Source organism: Macaca thibetana, chromosome 18 (assembly GCF_024542745.1).
Source record: "Macaca thibetana thibetana isolate TM-01 chromosome 18, ASM2454274v1, whole genome shotgun sequence".
Lineage (NCBI taxonomy): Eukaryota > Metazoa > Chordata > Mammalia > Primates > Cercopithecidae > Macaca > Macaca thibetana.
In genome coordinates, this window is record NC_065595.1 from 63,797,859 (window position 1) to 63,819,334 (window position 21,476).

Here is a 21,476-nt window from a genome sequence, read left to right on the forward strand (position 1 = left end):
AGTATATGAGCAACGCATATGTTAATCAGCTTGGTTTTCTTCCCGCCCCCTCTCTCTCTTTAAGCTGTGTTTTGTCAGTCTAATTTACAGGGGCTCAGCCAATGAACTAAAGAAAAAAGAAAATTTTTTCCTTTCCTACGTCTTTTTTCACTTAGCAAAATGATTTTGAAATGCATCCATGTTGTCGTATGAGTCAATAATCTGTCCCTTTTCATAATGGATAGCGTGCCATTGTATCTGTATTCCATAATTTGCTTGCCTATTCATCAGTTGATGGGCACTTAGAGTTGTTTCCAGTTTTTGACTGCTATAAACAAAGCTTGCAAGAACATTTGAAAACAAGTCTTTGCATAAACGTATGTTTTCATTTCGCTTGGAGAGATATCTAGTAGTGAGATTACTGGGCCACATAGCGTCTACTTTCCTTATTGAGAAACTGTAAAATTATTTTCCAACAAGTTGTACCATTGTGCATTTCCACCAATAACGTATATTTCCAATTGCTTTGCATCCTCACCATCATTTATTACTGCCAGACCTTTTCATCTTAGCCACCCCAGTGAGTGTGAAGTGGTGTCTCATTGTGATTTCCATTTGCATTTCTCTAATTACTAACGATGTTGAGCATCTACTTAGGTACTTATTTGGCATTCATTTATCTTCTCTCGTGAAGTCTCTCTTCAAATAAAGTGCACATATTTTTAATAAAAAATCAGGTTGTCTTATTAAGTCATAAGAGTTCTTATGTCTACTAGATATAAATTTCTTATCATACATGCTCTTCAAATATATTCTCCCAGTCTGCAGCTTGTCTTTTAATTTTGTGAGTAGTGTATTGTGAAGAACAAATATTTTAACTTTAAAATGTCCAATGTATCAACATTTTCTTTTATGACTTGTGCTTTTTGCCTCACCGAAAGTCACAAAGATATTCTTATTTTTTTTCTTCTTCATTGTATAGTTCATTGCTCTCTATATAGTTTATAGCTCTATAAACCAGTTTGAATTGTTTTGTATGAAGGATGTGAAGTTGAGGTTTATTTTTTCCACAAGGATTTCTAATTGTTCCAGCATCATTTGTTGAAAAAAAAGAGCATTTCTACATTGAATTGCCTTGGGTCCTTTGTTAAAAGCCAATTAACCATATTCCTGAATTTTTTATTTTTTCTAATGATCTAATATGTATTCTTATTTCAATATCACACTGTCTTGACTATTTTAGCAGTAGAGTACGACTTGAAATCAAATATTGTAAGTTCTTCAGCTTTGTTTTCTGTTTAAAATTTTGTTTAATTACTCTGTTTTTTTGTAGTCTCGTGTACTTTCCAGAATTAAGTGGTCAATCTACTAAAATATTTCATAGGATTTCACTAGGATTACATTGAAACTATCAATCACTTTGAAAATAATATCTCAACATGACTGAGTTATCTAATCTGTGAAAAGGGAATATCTCTCCATCATTGAGTTATTTTTAAATTTCTCAGTTATGTTTTCAGTCTACAGATTTTGAAAACATGGGTTACATCTATTTCTGTCTTTAAGGCTTTTATGCTATTATAAATTGCATTGTTAAAATTTCAATTTTTAGTGACTAGTGTTAGTATAGAGAAATGCAATTAATGTTCACAAGAGGTATTGGTCTTTAGTTTTCTTTTGTTATAATGTCTTTGGTTTTGGTAGCAGGATATTGTTGACCCCATAAAATGAGGTTCGGAGAATTACCTCTTCTATTTTCTGGAAGGGTTCCTATAGAATTGGAAATATTTTTGACTGAATGTTTCATAGAAATCATCAGTGAAGCTACCTGGGTTTGATTTTTTTTTTTTTGGGGGGGGGGGGTAGATATTTTAAACAATAGATTCAGATCTTTGATAGACATTGAGATTTTGACATTTACCACTTTCTTCTTGACAGAACTTTGATAGTTTGTGTTTTTCAAAAAAATTTTGCATTTCATCTTAGTTGTCAATTTTATTGGCTTAAAGATGCTCATCTTCTTTACCATCTTTTCATTTCTGTAGAATCTGTAGTGATACTCACATAATTTTCTTGATATTATTAATTTGTATTCTCTTTTCATTTTCTGATTGGACTGGCTAAGGATGTGTCAATTTTATTAATGTTTTCCAAGAACTGCCTTTTGTTTTCTTTAAATTTATTTTTTACTGTTTTCTGTTTCTATTTAATTAAGTCCTTGACTTATACTCACTATTTCCTTTTTTCTGTTTGCTTTGGTTTTAATTTTCTTTTCTTGCCATATAGTCTCTTTAGGTAGGAACCTAGACCATTGATTTGATACTTTCTTCTTTTCTAATATAAGCCATTAGTGCAAAAATATTTCTCTAATTATTGTTCAGCCGTTTTTCACCCATTTTGTTCCATGGTAACTTCATTTTCAGTCAGTTCAAAATATTTTCTAATTTCTCTCATGATTTCTTCTTCGAAATGTGGGCTATATATAAATGTCTTCTTCTGTTTTTAAATAGTTGCCAAATTTCAAGATACTCTTTTGTTATTGATTTATAGTTTAATTTCTTTGTGGTCAGAGATTGTACTTCACATGATTTCAATCCTCTTTAATTCATGAAGATTTGTCTTGTGGCTCAGCATGAGGTCTCTTCTGGGTTATGTGCTTGGTGTATATTTTCTGTTGATGAGAGAAATACTCAAGTAGATCACGTTACATCATAGTTTGTTCAAGTCTTCTATACTCTTTCCAATTTTCTCCACTTGTTCTATCAGTTACTGGGAGTAGAGTGTTGAAATATCTAACTGTAGTTGTGGACTTGTCTCTTTTTCTTTGTAGTTCTATCAAGTTTTGCTTCTTATGATGTGAGGCTCTCATTAAGTGCAGGCACGTTTAGGACTGTAATGTCCTCTTGATAAAGTGATCTCTTTATTATTACAAAATGTCCCTATTTTCCCCAGTAATATTCCTTGTCTAAGATCTACTTCATTTGACATTAGCAGAGCCATTCTAGCTCTCTTTTGATTACTGCTTGTGTGGCACACCCATTTTCATCTTTTTACTTTTAATGTCTTGCTTAAATGTATCACAGGACTGTGCTTTCTCCACCCCTCCACCAGTGTGCATCACTCTCATTCTCAAGCTCTCTCTGTGTCAGTGAATGGGACACAAGACACTCAGCGTTCAGGACAGAAACTTAGGGAACAACTCCATTCCTCTTTTCTCCCCCCCATCAAAGGGATCCTAATGATTCTTCAGAAAACACAAAAAACTATTTACTTGTCTCCATGTCCACAGTACAAACCTAAAAGAGGTCAAGATCTTCATGACTCTAGAGCTCTTGACCTACCTGGGCTCCCTCTGTAACCCACCTCCATGCCATTTCTCGTACCAGCAGCAAGGATGATCTTAACATATATGACATTATCACCCTGCTTTAAGTCCTCTGGTCCATTCCCATTGCACTTAGAACAAAATGTAAATTCCTTCCCATGACCAAGAAGGCCCTAGATGACTGGTGCCCTATTTCCTCTCTCAGTCCATTTCTCCTCGTGGACCACCACACTTTGGTTCCTCCCGGTCTTTCGGTTTCTTGATTCTATTAAATTCTTCCTCATCTAGAGCCTCAGCTATTGCCTCTGCCTGGAATAAATTCACCTGAGTACTTTCCATTACTAGCATTTAAACTGAGACTGCAAGCATGCAAAAGTGTTATCACTTTATTCATTCATTCTCTCAACAAATATTTGTTCAATGCATATAAGATGTCAGACACTAAGCTTCATGCTGAGAATGAAATGGTGAGCCTAAAGGTATTTGGTCCTTGCTCTCAAGGAGTTTACAATTCAATGGGGAAGACAGGCATCACTCCAGGAAAGTGCAAATATGCACTAAAAGAAGTCACATAAAGAAAGAGAGCTCAGCTCTATGGAAACCAATAATAAAATGGAAATCAACTGAGGCTGTAAATAAGGCTTTCTTGAGGACGGATTCTTTGACCACGACTGGAAAGGGGAGTAGGAGTTAACCAGCATACTGTGAATTCAGTGGTGAGGAAAATCATATTAATTGAAACTTTAGTTCATATACATGTACGGTTAACAAGATACGGTATGATAATTTTGATCAGGCAAATCATGATTAGTAATTAGTTACAACAGCCTCAATGTGGCTCAATCTTGTCATATCATCTGAAAGTAAAATTATGGGTTTATTATTTCAGTAAAAAGGAATAATATTTTGTGCATTATGAGATTGAAAATATTTTTTAAGAGTAATAATAAGGTATTTTTTAAAAAAATAAACTGATTCCTAACTAGTAAATTTAGTTTAAAAAACACATGCTAATGATAGTAAAGATTAGTAAAAACAAGAAATACTTGCATTTCCAAAACTGCATTCCTTAGGCCTCATCCAAAGATGCCAAAAGAATTCAACTCTTCATTTGATGTGGACTTAAAATTAGAGGCAGAATGGACCAATATAAAGGGCAGAGACATCTGAATATTTCACGTTTGTTTCTGGGGCTGATATCTCAGATGGCCTGGGTTGGAGGTAAAGTTAGTCATCTAATGGACCAAATGGTGCCATACTTCACATCACTTCACATATTCCTCCAAATTGACTTCAAAGTGTGATTTTACATTTAAGCTCCATTTTCCTTCTGGCCTCTCAGCTATGCTGAAATTAGTTAATATCTTCTTTACCTATAAATGTTATTTCTGCCTACCTGTTATTTATGCAAACTCTATTTATTTTAAAAAACCGAGCTTAAAACTAAACTCTTCTCCCTCAATTCTCATCTTTATAAAAGTTTCTCTGTCGGCAAGTTCTGCTAATCTAATCTTGGTGAGAGTTAGCTACATATTATCCTGCTTTCCTGTGTCACTGTTTTATAGGTGCGCTACTTGCATCTCTCAAATCAGTTAGCCATTGATGTTTAATAAATGACTCCAAAATTCAATGGTTAAAAACTCTGACCATTTACTTAGCTCACGATTCTGCTGAGCACTTTGTCTGGCCTGGTTGGGTTCTGCTAATCTCGGCTAGGTCAGCTTACGCATTTGAAGTCAGTTTGAGAGTCAGCCAGGGGCTGCTCATCCCAGATGGCCTCACTCACAGGTTTGGCAGTTGGCTGGTGACTGGGTCACGCTCTGTTCATCATCTAGCAGGTTAGCCTGTGCTTCTTCCCATGGGTACTGGGTACTAAAAGCATCCAGAGGGTAAGCTCTACTATACAAGTGCTTTTCACGATTCTACTCAAATCATTTTTGCAACTGTCTCAGTGACCAAAGCAAGCCACTTTTGGATAGGAAGACATATAATGTCACTATCAATATAGAGAGAGAATTAATTCGTGGTCATTTTTTATACTGGACCATATCTTTAGATTAAAAAAAAAAAAGACGCATTTTCTTTGGAAACCTATATCTGTGCCATGCATGTATGAAAGGTACTCAAAATAGATTTTTAACTGAATGCTTAACTAAATGAACAAGCGGATAAAAGACCCTCACCTCAGGCCAGGCATGGTGGCTCATGCTTGTAATCCCAGCATTTTGGGAGGCCAAGGCAGGTGGGTCACCTGAGGCCAGGAGTTCGAGACCAGCCTGACCAACATGGGGAAATCCTGTCTCTACTAAAAACACAAAATTAGCTGGGGGTGGTGGCACATGCCTGGAATCCCAGGTACATGGGAAGCTGAGGCAGGAGAATCGCTTGAACCCGGGAGGTGGAGGTTGTGGTGAGCCGAGATCGCTCCATTGCACTCCAGCCTGGGCAACAAGAGTGAAACTCCGTAAAAACAAAACAAAACAAAAAAACAAAAACAGAAACAAAAAACCCTCACCTCAGTTTATTTCATGTTAGTCTAGTCTCTATGACAAAGTAAGTACTTCAACTTTTTTTGTGGTTAATACTTTAGTGTCATTTGCATACACATTGGTCAAAAGAAATGGGATGACTCAACTTCTTAATTGGGCAACATGAAATCTGTAAATTACTATGAATATCCTTCCTGGTCCTGCAGAAGTATCTCTGTATTGCCACAGCAGACTGAAATCCTACAGCCCTAATGATGGCTGGAAGATTCCTGACTTCAATTTGCAAAAGTGTTTGTAAAAATGTCCTAGTCTGAGTTTAGGGATGGGTCATGTGTCTTCAGCAACTACATGTCATGCAAATGACTTTTGCATTCTACTGAGGGACCAACTGCACAGAAATCAAAATGCAAGAGAGAGGAGAGGTTTCCAATCTTCTTAGGGCAGGGTGGGAAGAGGTTTGAAACAACAGTGGCTACTCCTACACTAATACCACTCCTCAACCTCAAACCTGCCTCCACCTGCATCTGTTTTAAGAATGATTTTAAATAGAAGCAATATATTCCTTTGAGTTTGACTTTACTTAAATTATAGAAATCATGACTATAGTAATATACCCTGATGGTTCTTCAAGTCTTTGGAGAAAATAAAAGGTACAGTGAAGGAAGCCAAGAGAAATCTTTACAAGCTTAGTAGTGTTTGCATTTGGCTTTGAACAATTGTTAACATTGAATGTGAATGTATACATCATTTCATGCAATAGCTGTATTGTGACACTAATACTATTAAAAACAAATTGTTGGTTCAAGAATCTCTCTCTTTATGAATTATAGGTCAAATGGCTGCAGAAAGACACAATAAGGCAGTGAGCAGTTAATTCATCAAAATTAAAAAACAGTTGACTGAGCAATAAACAATTATCCCAATAGGAGCATATTTCTTATGGGCGAGAATGTCCAGAACAGAAATAAAGACATTTATGTGGCTGGCATCAAAGCCATCCCAAAGAATAGCAGAAACAGTGGACTAAATGATAAAAGTACAGCTAATCATAAAGCTGTTTTTATCTCCCCTCCCACCTCCCACAGCATGATCCACTACAAGAGAGAAAAGACAAGGATCATTCCTAGGTCCTCTGGAATTAACTCAGTGCCTTGCACAATATCAGTAATAAAAATTGATGAATACATAATTTAATAGTTCAAAAAGCCAAGAAGCCTCATCAGACTGCTTAAGCTTGTTTTATCAGGACTTGACTTTTTAGGTTGACCGGTCAGTTGAAAATTCAGATTACTTCAATTGCAATGGGAAGTCCTGTGGTTTCACCTGGCTCTGGAAAAGGAAGGAAACATAAGACAGTACTGTCTGGAGGAAACAAGGTCCTCTTTCAAAGCAATGTACAGGCTAACTCCAGGCCTTCACATCCAAGCTTATGCACTAAACCTGAGAATGTAAAAAAAGAAAAGTAAAATTATATATGTCCTGTTTTAAGTCCTCAGGAATCAAATATTCTAAAATGTTTGGTGCAAAGTGTGTTTTGAAGGAGCAATCAGCAATGTCACAGAATTGAAAGACTGTGTTAGAAAAAAAGTGTGCAATCTACTGGGCTTTTGAGATAGAAAATTCTATCAGCAATTTATCATATTCAGATATTTAAAGTGTGCATATGAAATACATGCCATAAATTATTTGTGACATTTTTATGATTTAGAAATACAAGACTATTGGTTGATTTCCATTGCCACTTGGGGCACAAATTGGTATATCAAAATATAAGCTTCAATTTATGACACAAGAAGCCACAAAATATACTATCAATGCCAATCTGCCTGTATCACTATTAGCACACTGTAATATGTCTATTACAATGCAGGTGCCAATGATGGCCTCCTGACCCACATACCATTCGTAGGTACTGTTGCTGCCCATTGGCACAGAAAAAGTTATATATGCACCATACAACTCCATTCTTCTAACTACTGCTTATTGGGGTATAAGTGAATAATTCGAGGTTGACCAATTATAGTTTTTCCAGAAATCTAATGTGTTCCACAGAGATGGCCTCTGTTAGCTCTAGACAGCTGATCTGGAAAATTCGTGGAAACAATGCTTTGAGGACCACTGTGTTGGCCACATAAAACTGTGGAGGAAGCCGGTCTGAAGGTAGAAAATAGAGATGAGTGAATTCACAGAAAGAATGAAAGAGAGGCAATGAGGCCCACAGATGCTGGCAACCAAGGAGAGTAATGGCTACTTCTAGGCCAGGATGAACTCCTGTGACATACCTACATAACATACTAGTGTGTCATCCCAGTAAATGCCCTTCACCAAAGCTGCTGTTCCTTCTATCAAAATGGTCCTATGACATCTAATCTTAGGTAAGGGGCTGGGTCAGTGGCTAATTCAAAGCCTAACATCCACTCTACTTTAATTAATAGATGGCTTTTTAATATTAATAGTTGATATGGACATGTATCGAACAAACGAGCTTCAGTGAATAAAACTTTTCTAGTTTGTTGTAGAGGCTTATAGAATTGAGTCTCTCTCCTATTAGAGTGTAAACTCCTTGACGATAAGATCTAATCTAGTTCATGTTAGCATCATGGTATCTAGAGACGGGCGAATCACGAGGTCAGGAGATAGAGACCATCCTGGCTAACATGGTGAAACTCCGTCTCTACTAAAAATACAAAAAAAATTAGCTGGGCGTGGTGGTGTGCGCCTGTAGTCCCAGCTACTTGGGAGGCTGAGGCAGGAGAATGGCGGGAACCCGGGAGGCAGAGCTTGCAGTGAGCCGAGATTATGCCACTGCAGCCTGGGTGACAGAGAGAGACTCCATCTCAAAAAAAAAAAAAAAAAAAAAAAAAAAAAAGAGCACAAGTAGTAGTAGGTCAGTTGATACATTGATAGGACAGGCCAAGAGTTGGCCTTTTTTTTTTTCTTTTTTTGAGATGGGGGTCTCACTTTGTCACCCAAGTTGGAGTGCAGTGGTGCAATCTTGGCTTGCTGTAACCCCTGCCTCCCAGGTTCAGGTGATCCTCCCACCTTAGCTTGCAGAGTAGCTGGGACTACAGGTGCATGCCACCACGCCCAACTAATTTTTCGTACTTTTTGTAGAAACGGGGTTGCCATGCTGCTTAGGCTGGTCTGGAACTGATCTTAAATGATTCACCTGCCTCAGCCTTTCAAAGTGCTGGGATTACAGGTGTGAGCCACTGTGCCTGGAAAAGAGATGGCTTTTTAAAACAATTATACTTCATATCCTTAAAAGAGATCGTTAAGAACAATTTACATATGTATGACATTTTAGAGAGAAATGTTTTAGGCTCTAGTATTCTATAAAAATCATACAAATCTCCTCAAGAGTTGTGTGTTGGGAGCCAATTGTCAATTCTGATGAATAAGAAAAATACTTGACCAGTCCAAACCAAAAAATACATAGATACATATATAAAGTCATAATTTTCTCATAAACATCACTGAGAACACTACTGGCAGTATTGGAATACTTGAATCAAACTGCTACTCTTATACTGGAGCCATTTTAGCTTTTTATTTCATACTTTCGTAGCTGAAATTTTATTTCAGTGCTGTATTTTACAATGTTCTTTTCACAGAAGTCTTTGTCAGTGGTCATTTTTTTTCCATATTGTCTCAACATTTCCCTTCACTTCTGTGTTTCGCTTTTAAAAACTTATCAGTGGCATTTGAAACACCACATATTTTAAAACAGAGTGAATCATAGTTTTTAACTCTCTGCTGTGTTTAAGATAATAATGGATGTTGAGTAGAAACTAATCTTACCACTAATTTTAGCATCCATTAAAAACTTCCAATCAGTCTCAGTTTGTAGATCTTTGAGTATTTTGTGAACTGCACATCTATTTTTCATTGTCAAGGCAATCCATTTTCAAATCATGATCACAAATAATTTCTTGGGAAAAAATTACATTTTTATTTTTAAAGGATTTAAAAGTCTGGCCAGACACAGTTTTGTCAGCTGGAATGTAAGATCCCTAAAAGTAGAAGATTTTTGTCAGTTTTGTTTATTGAGATAGTTCCAAAATCCAGAAAAGCACTGAGTACATAGTACACGTCCAAAAATATTTCTGGAGTAAATAAATCAATCATAGAAAGTATCAATAGTTGGAAAATTTTAAAAGGCCTTTTATTATCCGTTGTAACATAGGTTTGTAAAATGACCCTGGGCATGTACCTGATTATATTGATCCTGCAGGCATTCATTTCCTAAATATTTTCTGAGTGCCTATTATTTATCAGGAACTGTGGCTCAGAGAAAGTATACCAAGATGAATAGCTTACAGACAGTTCTCTCTAGGAGTTCATGATGAAAAGGTAAACAGAGGAGTGTACATTCTTTGTATGGCAAGATGATAAATACACAGAAGGTGAATGAATAAGACATTAATTTACAGCAAGCAGCTGCTTGTTTCTTAATACATAGATTGAGAAGTATAATTGCAGATTCCATTATGCAAATAATCTATTTCCCCTATGTGATCATCTATGAATAATTTCATAGGCCACCAAGGCACTGATCAGGACACTGAAAGAGTCATTTATTCAATGTAAATGGCCTATTATTATAGTGGACCTTCAAAAATACCTTATTTGCTCATGTATTAAAAATTTCATTGAAAATAACTTATTATATAAGTGGTTTACAATTTATATGGCTTTGAGACTGTGTCAAACTGATGGAGACAAAATAGTCATTTAACACACTTCAGATCAATGATTTCTTTTAGAATACGTATGTGGAAGGTTAGTTAAGAGCTAAAGAGTCCTGACTTTAGACTCACACAAAACTGGGTTTTGACTCCATTCCCATGAATTATTGACTCTTTCAGTCTACTGAGCTAAGTCAGGACTAAGTTTTCATCTAATAAAAAGTTTCTGCTGGTGTCAAAAAATACAGTTCATCAGAAAACCAAACACTGCATGTTCTCACTTATAAGTGGGAGCTGAACAATGAGAACACATGGACACAGAGAGGGGAATAACATACACTGGGGCCTGTTGGGAAGGCAGTGGGAGGGAGAGCATCAAGACAGATAGTTAATGTATGCGAGTCTTAATACCTAGGTGATGTGCTGATCTGTGCAGCAAACCACTATGGCACATGTTTACCTATGTAACAAATCTGCACATCCTGCACACGTAACCTGGAACTTAGAATAAAATAAAATAGAATTAAATTAAATGTAAAAAATACAGTTTATACAAACTGATGCCGCCTATCGATTATTTGTATTTCCTGATCACAAAATAATGAGCTCACTCTAGTTTCCAATTATATTATGAAATATTCATAACTTTAATAGACCTCATCAGAATCCCTAAAATTATAGATTCTATTATTCCTTACTTAAAATTTCTCTGGAACCAATGCCAAGGAACTCTGAATGTTCCAGACTCAGTTATCCAAGATGAATTTAATATTTAACAAAATTACAATATTGAATGTCAATACTTATCATTTACCCTGACTATACAAGTCCTGCCAATGAAAAAGCACAAATTCTTGCTCAAAAAGTGAAAGAAGATATTTTGCTTTGACATAGGATATAACAAATACAATGTCAAGTCTACTGAAGACACTGAAGTTTGCAATTCTTTAAATTACAAGATTTTAGACTTACATATTTAAACCTTTAACTCTCTTATAACAAAGTTTTATGTTACATCGGTCCTCTTTTATCAATGGGGGATATCTTCCAAGACCCCCAGCTGATGCCTGAAACCACGTATAGCACCAAACCCTATATACACAATGTTTTTCCTATGCATACATACTTTTAGTAAAGTTTAATTTATAAAATAGGTACAATAAGATATTAACAACAATAACTAATAAGTTATTAGTTGAATATTATTAATGACATAGTATAAAAGAAGGGTTATATGAACACAAGCATTGTGGTATCTTGATAGTTGGTATGATAACGGAGATGGCAACTGAGGGACCCATGGGTGGGGTGTGCAGACCCTGTGAAGATGCTAGACGCAGGGATGATTTACATCCCAGAAGGACAAAGAAGGACAGAGTGAGATTTCATCACGCTACTCAAAACAGCATGCGATTTAAAACTTAGGATTTATTTCTGGAATTTTCCATTTCATATTTTCAGACTGCGGTTTACTATGGGTAACTGAAATCATGGAAAATGAAACCATGGATAAGGGGATTGCTGTATACCCTTAGTAACAGCAACATTCACATGCATTATTTTTATAAGACTTAAAGTTCAAAAACACTTCCACAAACACTATCTCATTTAATGTCCACAACATCCCAGTAAGTTGTTGTTAAGAAAAAAAAAACCCAAAAAACTGTAATTGAAGAGACCAAGAAATTGAGTTGCCTAAAATCACAGTTAGTAACTTGGTTCTCTGCCCTTAAGTCCAGCACCCTTTCTCTCTTACAAACAGATTTAGTTTTAGGGTGAATATAAGAATGTGGAAGATATTTGTGCATCCAATTTAGTCCTCTTTGCTTGACAGCCATCCCTGCTTCAACATGATGAATGTTCACTTTCAGGTTTTGACACACCTAAGCAGCTCTGTCTCAGTAAATCTGCCAAGAAATGCACTAAAAATACTTCTATTACTAAATAGACTTTTACAAAAAAATATATAAGGAAAATTCATGAGACCATAATCTTTTCAATTATGTTATAGAAAGAAACTTAAGTAAGAGATTACATATAAAATAATGTGGGTTTTGATATTATTTAAGTTAAGGAACCCTTAAGTATCTCACAAATGTAATCAACTTAATACTAGACCTGAGTGAAATTCCATAGTCTTTCCTCTCAATTCACACTGAGAACTATGAATTACTGCTATTTTATCTATCTGCTTTAAGAATAGAGGAATATTAAAAAAAAGAAAAATGTGAAGAAGGGGGTAAAGTATCTATTTTCTTATGAAGCAAAAACAGGATGCAGCAGAAATATGCCGTACTAATAATACATCTTGCACTTTAGAAAACAAAAATCGCTTATGTACTAAGAAATTTTTGTCTCTGAAGCCTTCCTAACACCTCTTAACAAATTAATAAAACAAGACAATTGGATTATCAATGAACACCATAGTAATCAATACCAAAATGACTAGGTAATGATCTAATGAAAGGACATAATGTTTCAGTGGACCTTAAATTTTCATTAACCCCTAATATCAATACCAAATAGTTAATTTCCTTCAGAACAGTGGAGAAGTGATAGAATATTTCTTCCCAGGAGCTGTCCTGGGGTACACTAAGAGTATTCTCAGACATCTGGGGTTTCTTTTTATGTCTCCCGCTTCTATAAACCTATCCCCACCCTATACCTGCCTTTCCCAAGAAACAAGAAAAACAGTCCTTACAGACTATCAAGAAATAAGAATAATAGTCTAGAATTTTTAAAAAATAGTATTTGATATACTGGATATTGCATATTTTTTGTCAGACATCAAACATACGAGGGATTCATTTTAGCTCTTACTTGGAAGAATTTTTTGTTCTCAAAGAGTCTTTGAAAGAATAGTGAAGTGAAAAGCATGACAAAATGATGAAAGGTAGCTTTGAAATTAAACTGATGTGAATTGAACTGATCTCTCTCTTTCTCTCTCTCTTTCTCTGTATTTCTTGGTGGCGTGACTTTGAGCAAATTACTGAATTCCTTGAATCTCATTTTATCCACAAGTAAAAATGAATAGCTGAACCTGCCACACAGTATCATCTTCAGAATTTCTGAGCGGATAAAGTACTTGGCATGTGGTGAGCACTAAATAAATGTTACTTCCCAAGTCCATAGAATTTTAAAAGACACAAGATTCAATACCTGGCAATATGCAGTAGACTCAAAGTGGTAGTCTCTTCTGACACCTAGTTTGGCAGTAGAGTGTTTCTAGAAATGGTAACACTGGGATCACCTACAACAGAGCCCCTGAACTTGAATCTGCTTGCATTTTAATGGCAGGCAAGGATATTTTCAATTAGATGTTATTTGTATTTTTGAACTATAAAATATTATACATACGAATATAAATAGAATATGTTAAATGGATAAACACTCCCAAATATCTTACATTTTAAGAAATATCTTGCACTACTAAGACTAAATGGTTTTAAAACTTTGCTTTCTTTTAAATAAAAGTCATTTCTAACTTTGATCAAATGGTCTAATGTTACTTCATTGCCCACTTTGAAAGACCATATGGTGCATTTACTTGTAAATGCTTCTATGAAATAATTTAATTACATCATTCTTTCCAGGAATCTGGCTTGGGCTGAGATTACATAAAGAGGTAAATTAGCTCTATTGAAAATGTATTTGTTTTGGTTTGGTTAACACTATATTTGCCACAAATCTCTAGATGTATGTTGAAAGATTTGACACACTATTCTTATACCTGCTTGCTGATGCAATTAAGTTATTTTAAAAGACACTGGACATACACCCCCCAAAATGAAGAATATTTAATAGAGAGAAAATCTTTAAAAATTTTTTGATTTAATTGTTTACAACAATTCATAGAGAACATTATTATCAACCCTAGTAAATATCTTTGCATAAACAATATCAGATCTGAATATGAGAAACTGAGCCAAAATGTTTGGCTTCCTAAAACTCACAGATTATTTCAGCTCCAGGATTGTACTGGGATAAATACAATCTAAATCAGAGTTGAACATTAAGTTTGGACTCTGGAACTTGGTTCTAAGCATGCAGAACCATGGAGATAAGCCTGAGTACAAATCCAGACAAGTTATAAAGAGTGAGTTGTCATTAGTGGTAGTATCCTGATTACTTAATATTTATTTTATAAATTTTAAGATTTATTAGGTTGGGTCAGCAGTTTAAAGTTATAAATAAGGGTAAAACGGCCAAACTCTGACATTAAGAATCATCAAAGTATAAAGTTTGGCATATGGTGAGCACTAAATAAGTGTGACTTTCCTTTCTAAATTAAAATGTTACTTCCCTTTTTAGAAGGGGAACATCACACACTGGGGCCTGTTGGGGGGCTGGGGGGCTAGGGAAGGGAGACCATTAGGAGAAATACCTAATGCAGATGACGGGTTGATGGGTGCAACAAACCACCATGGCACATGTATACCTATGTAACAAACCTGCACGTTCTGCACATGTATCCCAGAACTTAAACTATAATAAATGTTTTTAAAGTTACTTCCCTTTTTAAATTAAAATTCATTTCAAATTAAAATGGAAGTTGTAAAATTTTCTCTGGAAAGGATCAAGCCTGGGAAGTTTATAAAAGAAGCTGTCCTTGGAGATAATTTAGTAAGCTCATGGCATGAGACTTGTGCTTAAGCTAAATAAACTGTATTATAAGAGTACAAAAGGATGATGATGAATTGTGGTTTCAAAAGCGAAAAGGTGTCCTGAGATTTTGAATATTAATATTTTATTTAAAATTCTATAAAGTGTCCTTTTTCAAATTCCACAATTTAAAGACAGACAACATCAGCAATCATACCAGAGGTAGTTAAGAATGCATTTAAGAAGAATAATTATAATGATGACAGTAGCAACAATGTTAGCAGTAGCTAACATGTATTGGGTACTTTTTGTCATGCACTATGCATTATATTATTTAATCTCCATAATGATTCTGACAGATACTCTATTGTTCCCATTTCAAAGATGAGGAGATTGAGAAAAATTAGGTAATTTGCCCAATATCATGATGCTAGAAAATGACAGATTTGAGATGATAAAATTTAAAATATCAACTATTTTCAGAAATATAACATGCCAGACTTAAAGACAAAAAAATCTACTCTTGAAAATAATAGTAATGTCATCTCAACTATAATTTGCTATGTGAGACTAAGGAAAATTCAACATAGTAGAAGAGTTTACAGATGATAAATTTAAGTCCTCATAGAGAAAACAGAGAAAAGTATTAAGGTCAAGGTCACTGGTGAGACTACAAAGCTTTTAAAATATTTGTTCAATCACTTAACATAAAATACCTATTTATTGAACACATATTATGCGCCAGGTCTGGTATTAAGCACTCTATAAATTAGACATCTAATTTTTCCAACTACCCCAAGAGTCATGGCCAAAAGGTGGCAGAGTCAGGATTCAGACCAGAGAAACCAATCTGTCCCCAGAGCCCATGTTCTCAGCCATCGTGTTATGACCTGGGGCATTTATATACCTTCAGTCTTCCCAGTTTTCATTTACCAAGTCTTCTTCACTAGGACATTTTTGAGATACCCTTTTCCTACACAGGACACAAAATACTGCAGAAGTTGTTACACATTTTAGATAAATGTGCATTTCAAGAGACCTAGTCCTCCATGTTAATATTCAATATCTCTCTGATTTCTGTATCAGAGATACTGACTCATTCTTGAATCTTAGGACTTTGAGATGCAGTATAACCTGCGTGCTTGAGAGGGAAAAACTTTGGATGACCTTTATTTCTCAACATCTGTCCACCCAAGATAAGTCTGTGGCATGGCCCAAGTGCCAATTTACATCCCTTAGCATCTGCTCTTATAGAAGTCACTGGAATGCACTTCTAAGACACATAAAGTCTTCTCAGTCTCATACCTCCCCCCATTTTTCTTTATCTCTCCCAAGGATTCCCTACACTAACTATTCCTATTCTGCCATTTGATTCAACTCTATTGTCTTTTCTCAGCTCCAACTCTGTTTTGATAATAATCCCGACTAGAGTAAAACTGGCAATGTAATATCTTGGAACAGAAGACTTTTAAGTTTGAGGAAAAGATACATGGAAGTAAACTGATGTGCACTGGCAGTACATGTAAGGGAACCTTACAGTTAGGGAAGGATTTGCATGTAGATGATCACAATAGGCACACCTTTATCATAACCAGTTTCAAGGAGTTAGTGTCTCCATTTTATAGGTATTGGTTTTTCACTAGCAGAAACAACACAAATTGTAGTAATTATAGGTTTCATAAAACTGTATTTCAGTTATATTAAAAAATAAGAATACTTGTTATGAAATTCCACTTGCAGTAAATGTTAACTTCCTCTACATAAGTATGAAAAATATCTTCAAATATGTGAGCATATGCTTAGCTAATCATAAACACCTCAATCGATGTTCAATGCCTTTTTGTGCTAGCCTACTTTTTCCCTTCTGCTATATGTCTAGTTAGTTGATGTAGCTTTTCAATTTACAAGAAAGCAGAAATATTTCAGATCAGGTCATGACATCAAATATCATCTGCAAACAGTAAATATAGTTTTCAAACACTTACCCAGTGTTAGTGAGACAAGCGAAGTCTGCTTTGCAACAACTCCACTAATCTGGGATTATATCTAAGCAAAGTGGATGCACGCTGGTCCTTTCAAGAAGGTGTCCCAGGGGAAGATCTAAGTAGTAATCACTTGAAGGGACTCAAGAGCACCACTCACGATGTGCTGAAATGCAGAAGGCGACAAAGAGGGAAGGCAAGTTGTTAATGGAGTTCCATGATTACTTTTGCAATGTTACTCATACGTGTTAAACCTTATGAACAGCAGTCTTAATCTTTTAACTTACAGTTCAGAGGCAGGCTAGCACAGTCATCAAGAGTATGAACTTTGTCAACTAAAATAAGTAAATAAAAGTACATCAATTTTTTTTTAAAGAGCATGAGATCCAAGTCAGATGGATGGACTTCATGTCAAAATTTGGTCACCAACTCGTATTTAAGGGCAAGCTATGCACATCCTCTGCAGAAGGACGTGGAAAAAAAGAAATAGGGTATTACTAACAAAATGTTTCTAACAATGCTCAATAAAGAGCAGTTATTTTATCCCTAACTCAGAAAGATAGAGAGAAGGCCCATTTATGGAGTACACAATATTAAGCACTGAGTTGGTGTTTTCCAGAAATTATCTCACTTAATTTTTCAGATGAGATGTTATCATTTCTGTTTTACTAACGAGGAAACTGATAATCGGGGAATGAGAGATTTGCTGAAGTCAGACAACAAGGAAACCGTGGATTTGGAACTTAAGACATGTCTGTCTGATGTTCTGGCCTTTTTCACATTTGAGGAGAATAAAGTTTAGAATCAGTTGGCTACTTTTCACAAAACCATTGTTTGTGATACAACAGCATTGCATTATTTCTGTATATCATTTAAGTGCTTTTGTCAGCAGAAATGAAAGAATTAAAATAAAATACGTTTCCAGCTAAATAAATAATTGCATATAGGAGGAAATAATAAAGATAAAAGTAAAAATTAATGCTCAGGGAATCAGAAAGCAGTAACTCTATAAATAAATACCCTCAGTTTTTAAAAACTCTAACAAAATAAACAAACCATTGGTAACCTTGACCAGAAAACAAAAGAGAAGGTAAAACTACAAAAATAAGAAATAACATGAAGATTTAGCTATTGAAAAAAGATAAAATGAAATAAGTAGCCTAAGTGACTACAGATATCTAGGTATACAAGTTTGAAAATTTAGATAAAAGAGACAATTTTCCAGGGAATCATGTGTACTAAAATTGACTCCATTAATGGAGAAAGTTTAAAGAGATCAATTTCCATACAAGAAATAGAAATGTTATTAAGGATGAATATCATTTTAAAAAAAAAAAAAAAAAACAGGCCCAGATAGTGTCATGGTAAAAATCTATAAAACATTTGAAGATCAAAAAGTCTCAGGACTCTACAAATTGTGGCAAAACATTGAAAATGAAAGAGACAATGTTTCCTTTTACTGAGCCAGAATAACATTGATACCTAAACCTAAAAAACTTTGTTCAAAAGAAAATAAATCTATAGACCTATATTGTCCATGAATATCAATGCAAAAATACTAAAAGAAATTTTGGTGAGCATAGTATTATACGTCATATTAAGAAAATAATGAACACAACTAAGTGGGATTTATTATAGAAATTCAAGGTTGGTTCCTACTAGGAAATCTATTATTATCATATGCAGTATGATTTTTCCCTATATGCCGAAAGGCCTTAATGAAATTCAACATTCACTCATTATAAGAATATTCAAGAAAATGAATGTGATTTTTAACATATTAAAAAAATATATTTCTCAATGCTAAATCGGTATCTTAATTGGACAGCACTAGAAGCATTCCTATTCACATCAGGAACAAGGGGAAGATACTAGTTATCTCCATTACTATTTATTATTTCACTGAAAGTGTTAACAAATGCAATTAGACAAAACAAATCTATTAAAGGTATTAGAACTGGTACAGAAGAGGTAAAAGTATCCCCACTTATAGATGACACGATACCTGAAAAACACTTAAGAATCAATAATAATTAATATTGCTAATCCCCAAATCATAATTTAGTAAGGCAACAGGCTATAAAATTAATATTCATAAATTAAGATATTAATCCTTCATGTAAATTGCATTATAAATAAATAACCACAGTGAAGGGGATGGGAAAGAATAGAACTAAGCTAAATAACTTTTAGAAAACAGTGTTTTGACTGCTTACTCCAAGCCTGAACACAAGGAAAAGTATCCATACATATTGTACTCCAGTTAGAGGTTTGTTTTTCAGAGTGGTATGAAATTGCGACTGTGAGACTACATTGTGCGTATATGAAGATTAAGCAAATAATTAAATAAATTGATGATACTGAGAGTGAAGTTTCTCAATGATAAAAAGAGGAGTTACAAGTAATGGAAGGGATTTGGCTAGAATGAACCCTGCAGTGCTGGACTGCAATCAGGTGCCTCAGCATGAACTCAGGAGTGTGTGTGTGTGTGTGTGTGTGTGTGTGTGTGTGTGTGTGTACAAACTGACATAAAGGAGAGACGTGTGCCCATATGTGGATGTATATGTACACATATTTCCTAGCTCTGTCAGGTGACCTAGAAGCAATGGCAGAAGAGCAATGAGCACATCTAGCACTCAGATTTTGTTTTCCAAATATCTTTCGCTAAGAAAAAGAGTCAAATATCCTTCACGAAAAGGTTGATTTTGGGAATGGGTAGAGATTAGCAAGATGAGGAAATGGAGCAAGATAAGCCTGCAAGATCTTGTAATGCCAGAGTAAGTATGTGCTCAAAATTTCACGGCATCAGAGTCACCCTGAAGGAGTCCGCAGTGGCCAATTCTAGAATGAGAGCAACAAACTAAATGATAATAATAAAGAAGTCTATCTCACGGAATAAAAAAAAGATCCTTGAGTCCATACCACCAATAAGTAACTGGATCAATAGGTAAAGACACAATCCTTAGAGTGAAATTCAAATTCAAAATACAAAAGGAGTGATGGATATAGAAAATCATCATCTCACAAACACAGTGGTAAGAATCATTGATGGAAGCTAAAATTTGTGGGCAAAAGTTTATGAGAAAACAGGACATTGACATAGTCTCAAACTCTCTCCCCATAAGATCCTTATTAGCTACAAGGGAAAAAATATAAATTTATAGTGGAGAAAACTGACAGACTCCACCTCAATCAAGTGATCAAAATTAACATCACCAGAAATGAGACGTGTTGACATCATGTATCTCCTGATATGACATACTGAGAAGGTCACAGTGTAGCCTTTGCAGTATTCATGCAAAAAATTTTAAAAACCTGAATTTAATCATGAAGAAACATCAGACAAACCAGAACTGAAGGACATTCTCCAAAATGACTGGCCAGCACTCTTCAAAATTGTCAAAGTCATAATAAACAAGGAAAGTCTAAGAAGTACCCCAAATTGAAAGAGAGTAAAGAGACATAACAAGTAAATGCGGTCTGTGATCCTGGATTGGATCTTAACACAGAAAAATGACATCTGTGGCACAAACTCACACTAGCGGAAGGTAGAATGGTGGATACAAGGATCTGAGGGATAGAAGAAAGGGGAGATGTTAGTCAAAGGGTAAAAGTAAAAGAATAAAAATGAAAAAAAAAAAACAACTACGGTATATTTACAAAATTTACTGTTCTACATCAGGAAAGCAAATCAAACTATTACAAATTATACAACACGGCTCAGCCCCACAGAGACGATACGGAGGAAGAAAATCAAAAGAGTGCATAGTGTGCCATTCCATTTATATGAAATTTAAAAAACTGATACCAAGAATTTATAGTGAAAAAATGTATTCTATTGAGTACTTCTGGGGGTATTAATTAGGACAAGTAACAGGAAAGGCCTTTGGGTGGATGATAATACACTGTATCTTTCTATTTGTGAGGCTTACACATGTGTATTAATCCATAACACTCACCAAGCTGTACATTTAAGATCCAGGTACTTTATCATAGGTAGGTTTTAATTAGTGGAAAATTATGAAAAATCATTTATTGAATATATTCTTTTGTCTCAGTTTTCATGGTTTAAATGTGCCATTTTATCAGACAGAACTTCCTAAAGGATGCAATTAAAACTAAGTATTAACTTCTGAGATTGCACTTTTCATAAAACAACAGAAGAAAAGCAGAATTGTTTTCTTCTTCAACTCCTTTGCTGAAAATGCATGGTTTAGATATCTGTTTTTCACTTTCAGTGATGAGAAAAGAAAATATTCTGGTTTTTGCTATAAATGCTAATTATTCTATCTGTTCAAAGTGTTTATTTCTTCTTGAAAAATGGAAGGAAATATTAGTCATTGGATACAATAAAGTTCAGCACCCTGAGATATCTTAGGGAAATATTTTTAGCCTATGTGTACCAAAACTG

General features: G+C 34.9%; 1 protein-coding gene across 5 annotated transcripts in view; it reads right to left on the reverse strand.

The window, feature by feature from the left end:
- DLGAP1 (DLG associated protein 1) overlaps nt 1-21,476 on the reverse strand; it is a 959,039-nt gene that overhangs the window by 831,083 nt on the left and 106,480 nt on the right. For all 5 annotated transcript variants that reach the window (XM_050767436.1, XM_050767440.1, XM_050767437.1 and 2 more), the window contains exon 2: nt 17,069-17,231. The gene's annotated coding sequence lies outside the window, so the exon portion shown is untranslated. The remainder of the gene's footprint in view (nt 1-17,068; nt 17,232-21,476) is intronic.